Below are 9,110 nucleotides of genomic sequence, written 5' to 3' on the forward strand. Positions count from 1 at the left end.
TATTGATATTCTGAAATTGTTCAAGGAAAATAAAGCATTTAGAGTGTATAATTCTAAATATATCTAATAATTTATAATTTTTTTCTGCATTATTAGTAGTATTTTATAAAGTCAATGTTTACTTAAATTCATCCCACTATTTACGTTTTCATTATATTTTATTCTTTACACACTTCCAAAATCCATTTGGCATAATTTTCCTTTATTTTCAAGAATATTCCTAAGAGGCCCTCTTATTTTACTTCTACTGATAGTAAATCATTTGTTTTTGTTTTCCTAAAAATGTCTTTATTTCAACATCATATCTTCAATCATAATTTACTTTGGCATAGAATTCTGAATTGGCAGTTATTTTCTTTTTCACAAACGACGATATCATGTCACTATATTTTGGCTTCCATCACTGTTGAGAAATCATTTGCAAATGTCACGATTAGTAACTTGAAAATAAGAGGGTTGGGCGCGGTGGCTCACGCCTGTAATCCCAGCACTTTGGGAAGCCGAGGTGGGTGGATCATGAGGTCAGGAGATCGAGACCATCCTGGCTGCCATGGTGAAACCCCATCTCTGCTAAAAATATAAAACATTAGCCGGGCGTAGTGGCGGGCGCCTGTAGTCCCAGATACTCCGGAGGCTGAGGCAGGAGAATGGCGTGAACCCGGGAGGCAGAGCTTGCAGTGAGCGGAGATCGCGCCAATGCACGCCAGCCCGGGCGACAGAGCCACATTTCGTCTCAAAAAAAGAAAAAAAAAAAAAAAAAAAAGAAAGTAAGAGCTCTTTTATATTTTTACTTGACCAGTTTTCTTTAGTTTTATTTTCATGGTTGATGTGTAGACTGTCTTTTGTATCCACCCTACTTAGTAGCAAAAAAAATCTTGAAAAAATGGGCTAGTCATATTCATGCATTTTAGAAAACTTTCATAAGCTACCTTTTGTATTACTTCTGTCTCATCAATATACTCCTCACTTCTGGGACTCGAATTAATCATATGTTAGAGATTCACCAATATGCTATTTGTTTCTTTTCTCCTATATAAAAATTTCTGAACTTTTATCTCTAATTGTTGCATTCTGTTTTGTTTGTTCTGGCCAATCGTCAAATGTATTGTTTCTCATTTGCTTTGCATAATAATGCTTTTGAGTATGTTCATTGAGTCTTTGTTTTAGATTTTACGTTATCCACTGCAATAATCTATATATTTTTTCAATACGGTAAGTCTCTTTTTATTATTTTTGGTACTCTATCCAATTATTGAATCTTAGTTTTTACCTCCTTGAATGTAGAAATTATTTTATTTTATTTTATTTTATTTTTTTAGACGGAGTTTGGCTCTTGTTGCCTAGGCTGGAGTGCAATGGTGTGATATCGCCTCACGGCAACCTCCACCTCCTGGGTTCAAGTGATTCTCCTTCCTCTACTTCCCAAGTAGCTGCGATTACAGCCGTCCTCCACCACGCCCAGCTAATTTTTGTATTTTTAGTAGAGATGGTGTTTCACCATGTTGATCAGGCAGGTCTCACCCCTGACCTCAGGTGATCCACCTGCCTTGGCCTCCCAAAATGTTAGGATTACAGGTGTGAGCCAAAGAGCCTGGCCAAAATAAATAATGTTATCTTCAGTCTCTATCTGATAGTTCCAACATTTGTATTTTTTTTTTTTTTTTTTTTTTTTTTTTTGAGACAGAGTCTCGCTCTGTCGCCCAGGCTGGAGTGCGGTGGCGCGATCTCGGCTCCCTGCAAGCTCCGCCTCCCAGGTTCAGGCCATTCTCCTGCCTCAGCCTCCGGTGTAGCTGGGACCACAGGCGCCTGCCACTGCCCCGGCTAATTTTTTGTATTTTTTTTTTATTAGAGACGGGGTTTCACTGTGTCAGCCAGGATGGTCTCGATCTCCTGACCTCGTGATCCGCCCGCCTCAGCCTCCCAAAGTGCTGGGATTACAGGCGTGAGCCACCACGCCCGTTTGGCCGTTTAAGCTGTTCTCTTTATTCTTATTTTTGAAATTCCTGCTCATATCATTTTGCCACCTTCTTGTCCTGGTTACATTTGATTGTGTTTGTAGTATATTGTCACTGAAAAAGTACTTGCAGAGGTAAATTTGAGGATGAGGATTATGTCATCTGTAATGGGATTGTGTTTGTAGTATATGGTCACTGAAAAAGTACTGGCAGAGGTAAATTTGAGGATGATGATTATGTCATCTGTAATGGATTTCTTACTCCAGAAATTGCTTGTAATTTACTTCTGCCTGTTATCTGTAGACTTTAGCAATAATTAATTACCTTAATTCAATTGCATGGTTTGGAATTGTCTCGACTATTCATATTATTTTGTGATAGACTCCACTATGTAGGGATGCCAATTTTATTACATTCAGCTTTACTCTTAGATTGGAATTATTTGTGTTGCAGGAAGGGAGTGTTACCAAAGTCTACTGCATTTACTTTTGTTTTCTTAGCATCATAAGGCTGTCCGAAGTGCAATCCAACCTTTCAGCCACTTCTATGGATTGGGAAATACCCAGAACAAATTTAATCCTAAATGTTGTACCTTTGTGACCCTTCTTCTATTCCTAGCAGACCAATGCCTCACTATATTTTTAACTCTTCACTTTATCTTACATAAAAAGGAGTTAATTATTTAGTAAGAAGTAATTAGTAGTGGAAATTCTATGTTTTAAAATTTAGTAGACCTTTGATCCGTTCTCTACTCTACCAATAACTATATCTTTATATACCTTTCAATTCTTATCCTTCAATAAGGGTAAACAGAACATTACCATAATTATTTTACTCCTAATTAAAATCTTTCCTATATATTTTGCTTGCAAGTTCCATTCAGTTAAATACAAACTGGTGTATTCCAGATGAATAGAAATATATAGGAGGTTTTTTTTTTTTTTCAGAAAATAAGCAACAAAAATGTTATTTTTGAGGTTTAAAGACTATATAAATATGTAATATTTAAAAGTATATTGTTCATTACTTTTTACATTGGAAAACATAGTTTGTAATATTTTATAAAAGAATATTATATTATAATCACCATCATATTTGTGATCATTGCCCCTTCTGTGATAGGTGCTGTGCAGAATATTTTCTTTGATTACTTGTATCTCATAACTAAAATTTAGATTTTAAGGATTTGGTACCCCTAACTCTACAAGTTAGAATGATTTTTTTTTAAAGGTAAGTAACTTATCCAAGGTGCACACAGCATGAAATAAGACAGAATTAAAAACTTTTTTATCTGACTCCAAATTATTTGTTCTTTACATAATTCCTTTATATAATACTTCATATTGCTGTTGAGCAAATAGGAGCACACATATAAACTCAAATTGTATTTGAATAACTAAATGTGACTTTTTACAAGAATGTATTGTACATTTCAACATTCTGTTTCTGTGTTTTCTGTAAAATATTAATAATACAAATTATTTTATCTTTTTACTTAAATAACAGTGCTGACATATTTAAGAAAACTTTGTAATGTTTTCAAAAATTATAATAGGATTGATTTTCTGAAAACCTAATTATTTTTAAATTTTGTTTTATAATTGTCAGTATCAAAATTCACTAGATCAATACTACGCAAACACATTAAGTGATATGACATACAGTGCATCATGTTCAGTAGAGAGACAGAAAAATAAGGTAAATTATTTTCAAGCTCAGAGTACTAATTTTATTTGAATTATAAATCACTATCACTTTGTAGATCTAAAATAAATTTAAAAACAAAAAGGAAGACCAATTTACTTGCTCTGTATCAATTTTTGTTCTGTTTACTTACATGCATTATGACAATTAAATGTCACAAGTATTTCTTTTTACGGTGTAGCTCAGAGATTTTAAAAATTTGTCTAATGTCACAAGGCCATTTTTTTTCCAACCCCCAAGTGTACCAATGAGTTGCTCAAATATAGACCTCAACCTTTTTCTTAAAGGAAAAATAGTTTATCTGACATAGCCACAATTTGTCCTTTTTACATCCCTTTACCATCATTGATCAACTATGTTTTATACAGATCATGATTTTTCATCTGCTCTTTATAAAATTCTTTATATATGATTTATATGTTGTTTTATGTTTTATACGGAAACTCTCAAAAATGTGAAATTACTAATTTAAGATAACAGCTAGTACAAGAAGAGCAGCAAACAGAAATAAGGTCTCCAAAATGTATGTTACTTTCTTACATAGATTTGGTTAATTATCAAAATCAAGTTGATTTTATTTCTAACTTTGAGGTTTACATGATGGATATGGATTATTATGCTGCTTTGGGCAGAAGTAGATATCTTTTATCCAAAGAGTAATTCTTTGTTGTTGAAATTCCAAGCATACATCAATATTAGGCAGATGAAATCACAAGACTCAAGCATACCCATTTCACCTATTGATAAAATCACCCTTCTAAATTACCGTTAGCAAAACATATTTAGCATTAACTCTGCTAATTCATGGAAGAAATATTTTGCATAAATAACTAAGTTAGCACATTTTCTTTTAGAGTGTCAGACTAATTATATTTTTTGGTGAAAGCATGTGAACACTTTAAGGAATCTGGCTTACAGAAAAGTGCAGTCGTCTTTAATAAATATTTACCTCTTACTGTCATGTGCTGAGGATAAAATGCAGAATATGATGTAGTCTCCATTCTTTAGAATATCCTACTTTTGCAGAAAGACTTTCGTTATTTAAAAATTCTAATAAGGATGGCCATAATCTTTCTGTTAGGGTAAGGTTTTGTTTTATTACTATATATATTTTATATATGTTTTATTAAAAAACATATATAACTGTGCTAGAGAACAGAATTTCATTAACTCATCAGTTTTTATTATTATTAACAATAGCATTTACAATTGATTTTTGGTGCTAAATTATATCTCAGAGCAGTATAAATGAAAGCATTCTGCCTATGAATCAAGAGACTTACGTTTTGGCTTAGCTATGTTGATAACCGGCTGTGTGATGGTGAAGAATCATTGGATCTCATTCTACATCCACCAAGTAAGGAATGTGAAACAGATACTCTGTTGAAAATTTACAAGAAATTGAAAATTTAATGATCAAAAAGTACTATAAAGTGTTACTTAAATATTGATCAACATCTAAATTATACATAATTACAGTGTATTTCTTTCCCTATATATACAAACATATTTCTTAGAGGATGGGGTTATGTCTTAATGATTTTTTGTTAATTCCTACAGTATTTTGCATGCTGCTTGTTGTGGAATATACGACTAGGTCAAATGTGTATCCTTTTTATTTTCTTTTTGTCAGCATCCAAAATCTTTTCAATAAGAGGGTAGGATCCAGGGTTATTATTATTATTATTATTTGTTTGGAGACGGAGTCTCGCTCTGTCGCCCAGGCTGGAGTGCAGTGGCACCATCACGGCTCACGGCAACCTCCGCCTCCCGGGTTCAGGCCATTCTCCCGCCTCAGCCTCCCGAGTAGCTGGGACTACAGGCGCCCGCCACCATGCCCGGCTAATTTTTTGTATTTTTAGGAGAGACAGGGTTTCACAGTGTTAGCCAGGATGTTCTCAATCTCCTGACCTCATTCGTGATCCGCCCGCCTTGGCCTCCCAAAGTGCTGGCGTGAGCCACCGCCCGCGGCCCCAGGTTACTTTTTGTAGCCTTGGCTGGCCGGTCGGCCTCTGGCACGGTCGAACTTCCGGCCCTTGGAGCGGACGTAGGGTTGGGGCTGGGTTTCCGGGGCCTTGCCGAAAGGCCGGTACACTTATCGGCCTTTGGAGGACCGGCGAGCAGGGCGGTGCCACAGCCCCGGGGGGAGTCTAGGGCCGCGGCGGGCCCGGCTGGTCACGCGCAGCGCACACACCTGCAGTTTGGGCAACTCGTGAACCCGCACATGGTTCCCACAACCACACAACCACGGTCGTTGTGTTTTCCTGGCCATGAAGCTTCATCTTCCGGATCATCCGGAAAAGGGACAGAGGTGGCCGCTTGGTGCGACTCATAAACAACTTCTTCAGCACAACCTAGTTGAATGTGTAGTTCCTCTGGCCAGAAACCTGTACAGCTTGACCAAGAGCCTCAGGTAGGTATCCTGCCTCTTGGGCTCCTTGCGCGGAACCTTTGGGTCCTTGTTGTGGAGGATGTCAACTCCCATGATGGCCTCTCCTATCTTCTTTCTGAATAATAGGAAAAAGTGATGCTTTCAAAGAAACACCAAAAATGTTTCACGTATTTTTCTCTGTATTCAATGACTTAATTTTGAAAGTCTGAAAAAGATGATACTCAATAATTATTTGCAATATAATGGGGCTATTTTTTTCACTAAACATAGATAACCTAATCAAAATTTGATTGTAGACTTGCAAAAATAATGAGTGGTTGCAATTACTAACTACTGGTAATAAAATTATTAGTTTTCTTGTAATCATTCTTGAAAAGTAAAACTTCTCCCTGATTGAAAGGATAATAAATCTCATATCTTATCTAAATGATATGCAGTATTTATTGACACAAAGAAAATTTATATATATAAATTGATATGAATATATGGATGGATGTGTATACATACACATTGAGAAAATGTGTACATATTACTGGTTAGTGAATAAAATCTTAGTTGAAAAAATCAGTAAATATGTAAGTCACAAATAAGAAAATACAGCATGCGAAAGAACAAAAGCTTTATGAGAATTGACCTTTAATCAGAAACATTAAGTTCCTTCTGATATTCTCTATGATGTGTGGATGACGAACGTAACTGTGAATGAAAAATAGTTTATTAAAGTGAACACATTTCTAAGATTTCTTGCTAAATTGAAAATGTGTCCTTAGTAAATTATTTTTAAGTAATAAACAGTTTATCATTGAGTAAATAAAAAAAGAGTCTAGAAATGCATGAAACATACAACAGTAAGGGAAAACTGAAAAAAATGTGCCTATGTAGGAAAAAATAATGATAAAGATTATTAAAGATAAAATAGAGCATGGATAGCTATGATTTTTAAAGTTATTTTATTTTCAAAAGGTATCTAATTAGTTTAATGGGTCCACATATCAATTTTATAATTATTTTAAAAAGAATATTAGTAATGACATTTTAATAGTAATTAATAAATATTTAGAATGTCACATTTATGTGAGTAGCCTTCAAAGAATAAAGAGTAGACCTTATAATTTTCATCTTGTATAGGGACCTTTTGTTTGAAGAACTACATTTTTAAAAATGTTTTTAATGAGTACCAAAATGTAACAGAAATCAAATATTTCTAAATAGGTGCCTGGTAGCAAAATTAAATAGTAGTAAAATTAGCATCGTTTAATATTTTATAAATGAGGTCACTGTAGAGATTTTTACATAATCACCAACTGCATGTAATATATTCTGATGTAAGAAATTTGATATGAGGTTGGATGGATAACCAACCTTTAATACCTGGTGTTTCTATTATCAAACTTTAAGGTTTTTTGTTTGTTTGTTTCAAGAACTGATTTCTATTTCAGATATTATTTCTTCAAAAACTCTTCTCAAGTATTCGTTTTTCTCTGGAAATATTTATTTTTCTTTAGAAAGTCAATTCTACATTATGTTTTATTTGCAATATATAAACACATATTTCAGATAATGAATACAGAATTATTTAGAAACCAGTCCTTCCCTTTGATTTGAATGGTACCGTAACAATTAGGAAAAAGACTAGACACAGCTCTGACAATTTGATTTTGCTAGTGTTCAGTTGAAAAGTACTAAAATGTTATTTTATTTATAATCATGGGAGCCATTGTCAGAGATATAAAACTGACATGCTATTTGTTTCAAGGTACAGATAATTTTTGTTGATGTTTTAAATGTATTTCTCTTTTTCTCTCTCTCCCGTGTGTGTGTTAGTGGAGGGGGTTATTTTAATGTCAATAGAGATATGAGGGGTAGAATAAGGTAGAAGGAAAGATAAATATTTGAAACATGAATGGCCATTTCCTTCTACCAAGTCACTAAAATTTTTGTCAAAGAAAATTAGCATTGCATGTACATCTTTTGTATATATGAGTGTACATATATGTAGTATGTGTGTGCATATCTTTTGCTTGTTTTTTTTCTGTAACAAGGAGGAAGGTCTATTGCTTAAGGAGAACTGGGAAAGGATTTGCAAAGTATGTCTCACTGTGGGCACATTCTCAGGCAGATTATTTTCAGTAAAGTGTGCATATTAAGGATGTAGATTGGATAAATGAGTTTCTTGAAACTATCCATATTTTTATATTCCTCAAAAAGTCTTGTGCTCCACAGTATACACAGTGCTTACTTGAAAATCAATGAACCAGAGACTTAAAAAAAATTTCACGAAGAAAATATGCTACATCTGAACCCTAGAAAACCTCTTTTTGAAGTTAAGAAGAGGAGGAGGTTTATAAATTAGACTAGGAAGAAACACCCAAAGATGTAGGAAAAAATGAAGAATAGTTAGGTGCATTGGAATCTGAGTGAGAAAACAGTTATGAGGAATTTCTCAACTGTGTCAAATGCCGATGAGAATTTGAATACAATGTGAATTTGGAATTGACTTTTTTTGTTTTCCAGGATGAATAGAAACACTTAATAACAGGGGAAGCTGCCATAAAAGCCAAATTGAAATGGGTCTCCAGAAATGAAAAGAGGATCTAGAGACAGGGTAGTTTCTTAAGGAAACTTTCTTCTGAATTTTGTTACATGGGATTGCATTGAAGTAGAATAGTAGTTAAAAAGATAGAATCGGGCATGGGTTTTCTTTCTTTTTAAGACTGTAGATCATACAGCAGGTTTCTATCCAGATAGTAACATTCAAATATAGCAAGAGAGGTTGATGAGACAAAACAGAAGCAGAAAATTATGGGCTGGGTGCGGTGGCTCACACCTGTAATCCCTGCACTTTGGGAGGCTGAGTCAGGCAGATCATTTGAGGCCAGGAGTTTGAGACCAGCCTGGACAATATGGTGAAACCCCGTCTCTACTAAAAAATACAAAATTTAGCCAGGCATGGTGGCAGGCGCCTGTAATCCCAGCTACTCAGGAGGCTGAGGCAAGAGAATCACTTGAACCCGGGAGGTGGAGGTTACGTTGAGTCAAGATTGCACCACTGCACTCCA

The 9,110-nt window shown here is 34.7% G+C and overlaps 1 pseudogene; it reads right to left on the minus strand.

Moving 5' to 3' along the window:
- Positions 1–5,538: 5,538 nt before the first annotated feature.
- LOC117081048 lies at positions 5,539–6,144 on the minus strand (annotated as a pseudogene).
- Between the last annotated feature and the right edge of the window lie 2,966 nt (positions 6,145–9,110).

Source organism: Trachypithecus francoisi, unplaced genomic scaffold (genome assembly GCF_009764315.1).
Source record: "Trachypithecus francoisi isolate TF-2019V2 unplaced genomic scaffold, Tfra_2.0 Lachesis_group8, whole genome shotgun sequence".
NCBI classification, from domain to species: Eukaryota; Metazoa; Chordata; class Mammalia; order Primates; family Cercopithecidae; genus Trachypithecus; species Trachypithecus francoisi.